Source organism: Hordeum vulgare, chromosome 7H (assembly GCF_904849725.1).
Source record: "Hordeum vulgare subsp. vulgare chromosome 7H, MorexV3_pseudomolecules_assembly, whole genome shotgun sequence".
NCBI classification, from domain to species: Eukaryota; Viridiplantae; Streptophyta; class Magnoliopsida; order Poales; family Poaceae; genus Hordeum; species Hordeum vulgare.
Genome location: NC_058524.1, coordinates 59322099 through 59327823, shown reverse-complemented (window position 1 = coordinate 59327823; position 5725 = coordinate 59322099). Strand labels below are relative to the sequence as shown.

At 44.0% G+C, this 5725-nt stretch overlaps 1 pseudogene; it reads right to left on the bottom strand.

Moving 5' to 3' along the window:
• Positions 1-826: 826 nt before the first annotated feature.
• On the bottom strand, positions 827-1619 carry LOC123408275 (annotated as a pseudogene).
• Positions 1620-5725: the final 4106 nt, after the last annotated feature.

The window sequence follows — 5725 nt, the reverse complement described above, 5'->3', positions numbered from 1 at the left end:
TCACGAAATTAAAAAAAATGAAATACAATTTTTTTCACTAATTCAAATAGACTCACTGAATTGAAAAATGTTAGAATATTATAAATAAAATTGTGTATTAAAAACTGTTCATGAATTCTAAAACATTCACAAATTCATGTTATGTTCGTCAATTCAAATTATGTTCAGGGAACTCTAAAAATAAATTCAGAGAACTCAAAAAAGTCCAGAAATATGAAAAATGTTTTGAATCCCAAACTTGTTCGTGATTTGTAAATTGTTTGCAAAGCAAAAAGTGTACATATATAACTTTTTGTCACCTTTAGCATTATGGAACATTATTGGAAATACTGAACGATATACGATGGGTAGTGATTAAAGGTGGATGGGAAATCAATCATATTATCATGTGTTTTTTTTCTTGACGACACATAGAGAAGACTTAGCTAGTCAATTAAAATTAGAAGTTCTGACTTTCAGAACAGAAGCTCTTACGGATGTATATACCAGATGATTTTCCATTAATTGAACTTAGCTGATGTCCATATCAAAGCGTTTTTCCCTTGTATTCCCTTCATCCCACTATATAAAAGCGTTTTTAACACTAGTGTTTTTATCTAAATCTACATAATAGTATGACCATGAATTTACTTCTTCTTGGTGTGGCCGGGGCTGACATGTGTCAATATCTCCCCTATAATAAGAATAATAATAAAGTACCGAGCGCTTCTGTCGTCCGTCGTTGGCGGTTTTACAAAAAAATCCTTCTATTTCAGAGAAATTAACCCGCAATCCTTTGTTTAGTTAAAAAACGTTTCGTTTTTTATAGAAACACCCCTCCCCGTGGTCAAGGTAGCAGGGAATTTGCCCTCCTTCGATCCAGATCGAGGCGGCGGCTGGCCTGGAGCAGAGGAGAGGTGGCGCGCTCCGATGCGGCGGCGAGGCACGTAGGGACGTGCGCGGGGATGTGGACGGCGCGGGGAGTTGACGAGGCCAGCAGCTTGACCTCCAGTTCAGGGCCGTCGACGAACCCGCAACACTGCAGGATGGAGGCGGCGGAGGAGACGAGGACGGTGAGGTGGAGGAGGAGGCGCGCGGGAGGCGGAGGATGCGAGGTCGGCGAGCCCGGTGCGGGGCTGGTCGATGCCGCGCCAGAAGGCGCGCGCGGAGCGCCATGCGGGGAGCGCGGCGAACGAGGCGACGAAGCCGGCAAAGGGGCTCGAGGAGAGCATGGTGGCGGCGAGCAGCGCGGCGAGCAAGGCGACGAGGTGCGCCGGGTGAGGCGGCGAGGCGAGCGCGACCTAGCGGAGGAGCGCGACGAAGAGGAAGGCGAGCGGGAGGAGCAGGGAGAGGTGGAAGCCGACGAAGTGTGGGCGGGAGGCGAGCGTGGCGTGGGAGAGGCGCAGGCGGTACAGCTGTCGGAGCCGTCGGAGGCCGGTGGGCCCCCGCCTCCGCGCCTGCCAGAGGGCGCGGCGGAGCCGGACAGGGCGGAGGACGGTGCGCGGCCCCGTGGAGGGGACGACATAGAGGAGGAGGGAGGGGACGTGGAGGAAGTGCGCGGCGGCCGCGAGGGCCAGCCACGCCGCGACCTGCGGCGCGTACGGTGGGACCGGGAAGGGAAGGAGGTCGTCGACGGCCATCGCCGACGGCCGGAGTTGGGAGGGTGGGTGGGTGGATCGGTCGGTGCGGTGGAGATCTGGGTGGGTGAGGAGTGTGACGGAGTTACCAGAGACGAGGGGAGGACTGAGTTGCACATGGGCCGGGCCTACGGTCCTAGATCTGGGCTCGCTTTGAACGCTACCTTGACCCATGTGCAAAGCATTCGAACTTTATTAGTAGATTCTCAAAAGAATAGTGGAGTACATCCTCATTAACCTTTTATACTCTACATAAAAAGTTGAAAAACTTTTTTTAAAGGGAAAATGATGTGTCTGAGGACAAGGATTTTGAATTTTTTAATGAACAAATTCTCGCATCCTTGAATTTGAGATCACACTATATGCAAAATCAGACATCGCTCTGTAAAACCAGGCTGCGCTACCAAAAACAGTTTCAGGCAGCACATTTTGTTTCAACTGAAAAGGTAGCTATCTCACACAAATTTGCAAATCGAAGCAAATATGGCGGCACGACAAGCGGTTCAAGAGATCCAACCAAAGTGCAGAGGGGCGGCGGGATGGATAAACAGAATCATCATTATTATTATTGTGTATATGCATATGAAATGAATAGCCAAATGTTTAATCTCATAGGTGTTTCAAAAACTAAATAAAAAATATGCAGCAATTAGTGGGCGTGGTCTTAAATCATGGTTATTGGGTTAAGAGTGTGTTTTCTTTTTATCCCGTTGCAACACACGGGCTCTTTTGTTAGTTGAGGATTTAAGCAATTTCACTTCCATCAAAGACCGGTGCATCACCATGATCAACTCCAATGGATTTTTTTGTGAAGGGGGTCGCGTCTCTAGTCATGCTCTCGGGAGATTTAAAACGAGAAAAATTGCAAGAGAGGGCACTAGAAAAAAAGTTTAATTGTCATGAAATGAAACGGAAGATACTACAAAAAAAAAGTGTAGTAGAAGAAACTACTTTTGGTTCCGCAAAAAAAGAAGAGGAAGAAACTACTTTTGGGACCGGACCGAGTTAAACCGTGTCCTGTAAAAACTATCTACTGTCAACTTGGCAATGTTTGGGAAAACGATAAGTTCATTACCTAGAGGAAGTTCATTTATATATTCTGCCGGTGAGTCAGCATCAAAGATGGTGCATGTTATCTCAAAGCATAGTGCATCATTCCCGCTGCTTATAAATAGCGCCGCTTCCCGTCTTATTGGCATCAGTCTGACCTGCTCTACCCAGTCTTACGGTCTTCTTCCGCTTCTTCTTCTTCTTCTTTCGCCTTAGGACATATCTTCTTCAAGCTAGCTCCACACAAACACCAATGGCCTCCGCGCTTAAGACGGCGGCCGTCGCCCTCTGCGTGGTGCTGGTCCTGTCGTCCATGGGGCCGTCGGCCATGGGACAGGTAGACTGTAACGCGCTCTGCACTGATGCGTGCTCCTGCACCGGCACCTGCCGGCCCTGCATCGAGAATGCATCATGCACCGGCGTCTGCAACCCCGCATCCTTTTTCTTCCCAACATGCCAGACCTGCAAGGACACGGCCAAGCTGACGTGCGTCACAGAATGTGTCACCGGCTGCTCGCTCATATAAGGCGCGGCCGCAAATCGGTTCATGGTTCCCACTATGTGTTTCCCTTCCGAACTGTTTACTCATATTTTGTAGTACTATGAATAAGTAAATGCAGCCGGGCAAGGTCGTGCCTACTGATGCATGTTATGGTAGCTCGATCCCCAGTTACCCACCCGGGAGGAAGCTGCTGCCTGGCTGCGCCAGTGTTCTGTTTTTGTAATTTGTCTCCGTTTGTTCCAGGCATTGTTAGTTGCATTTTCAATCTTATTACCATGTGTGACTACCGTGTGAGAGTGTATGTATTATCTTTTGTAATTTCTGCCTTACACAGTGTGCATGTCCCTTAGGTATGTGATACCTGCCATGAAAGTGTTCTTTCGCCATCTTGCCAGCGCCAAAAAGATAAAATAAATAAATAGAAAAAGTATTCAAATAATTCTTATTTTCATGTGAGTTTTGTGTGAACAAATAAAATCTGTGGTGCTCTTGGTGGAAAAAAGAACAACAAAATTGAACCACTAAAATGCTTTAGAAACATCCATTCTCGAGCATGAATTTTATTTTGGACATGAATAATGCAATGAATACATCTTTGGAGGTCACCTGAGCGAAATATCATTTCCCTGGGTAGGAATGACACATGTATTTGTTTCCAAAAAAACACTCTCAGCGAACGGTCCAGACTTGTCATGCAAAAACAGATAATTTTGGCATGCTATTTGTATAGGGATTTGTCATGTTCTAAAGTAAAAATTATCAGGAAATTGTCATGTTGCCGAGTAACTACCATGTGCTTCAAGTATTTGCCATGATTGTAGCGTGGAGAATTGCCAGCCTAAAAAAGAATATATCAGAAATTACCATTCTTAGCATTTGCCATGCCGACTTAAGGGAATGGCCATGGTACACCAACGAAAAAGGTGACATATATACTCTAGAAACAGAAATTGCCATCCCCAAATGTATTCGCTCGTATTGCCATCCTGAACGAGCCGTTTAACGTCGTTAACTTGCAATTCACTCAGAGTGGTGCGTGTGAGTGAACACTCTATGATTCACGCTTGGGATCCGATGTGCCTGAGGGCATTCGCTCGGAATGACTAAATATGATTGTTAGCATTTATGTTTATTTTCACCATGGAATTCATTTATTCATGAAAATTCACAGGTTGATAGAACACTCAACAATGTTCGTTCTGAAGAAGATTAATTTTCTATTGAATTGGTACCACTGCACTCCTAAGCATTCAAGCACATGTTGATTCTCCAGGCATATACATTCACATGGGACTTTCAGTTATTGCATCAAGAAGTAGTAGGAGTAGTAGATCTCATACAATACAAGTACAAAGTAGGAAACACGGGAAACAAGAACGAGCTTTCTCTGTATTAACCCCAAGTTTTTAAAACGGCTTATTAATCCCAAGATACGGTATGTACGAAGATTGATTGTCGTTCCCTTCATATAGGCTAAAGTGATACATGGATAAGAACACCATATAACAGTCTTTGATTGTGCATTCATATCATCTGTAGAAAGCAAATAGATATTTGGATATATTTCACAACAGATTGTGTCTTAGTGTCATATATTGAAATTAATATATTCACAAGCAAATATATATGATGATTTCACTTTAGTTAGAAGGAGTGTGACAAAAAAAATTCCTTAACATTTGTTCAAAGAGATCATCTTTTAGCAAAGAGAGCCTTGACTCACTGGTTGGGCATGCGGTTGTGCAGCTTAACGACCCGAGTTCAATTTCTATAATTTACAGGTGATGCATAGTGGTTTTCCCCCATTTATTGAGGATCAAGTTTGATGTGTGGTGGAACTACTCATCAAGAAATATCTTGATACTCATTTAAAAAAATTCCGAAGACGATGTTTATCTTGGTATTCATACTAATATGGTTGTATGCATCCCTAGTTGGTGTGAAATTCTCCCCATTTTTAATCTTTCAGATGCAGAGGCCGGGGGTCATCCTTCTTTTCTAAAGAAACAAGAAAATCTCCCTTTTACTCTTCCCAATCACCAGTCATCACCCCATTATATATTTCTTGAGCATGCACTTAATTTTAAGTGTGTACCCGTGTGTGTGTGTGTGTGGGGGGGGGGGTATGTGAAAAGGGATCGAATAAAAAATAGAATCGGACACAAATTTTGAAGTGATTGCGTGGAAGGAATTCTCGGTGGAGAGATGAAACACAATGATGGGGAGGGGACAGATTTATCAGGCCTTATGTAATGCAACATTAAAATAAATGAAGTTTTTCTTATGCATGAGTGTTTAAGTGGGATGGCTAATTAAGCATGTACCATTTATAAATAAGCAACAATACAAAGAAGAAATAATTTATCTTATATGTTCGTCTTGCATTGTACAATGCCTCATTAGTTTGACAATGAGGTGTCCCATCTTGCCCCTTAGTGTGGTAAAGAGTTCGCCACCTCTTGGTGGGATCCATCACATTGCCGAGTTCCCCAATAATATTGACTCGGTGAAGGGTATGTTGTGTTAAACTAAAGGTATGACTTATACAATAAAATAT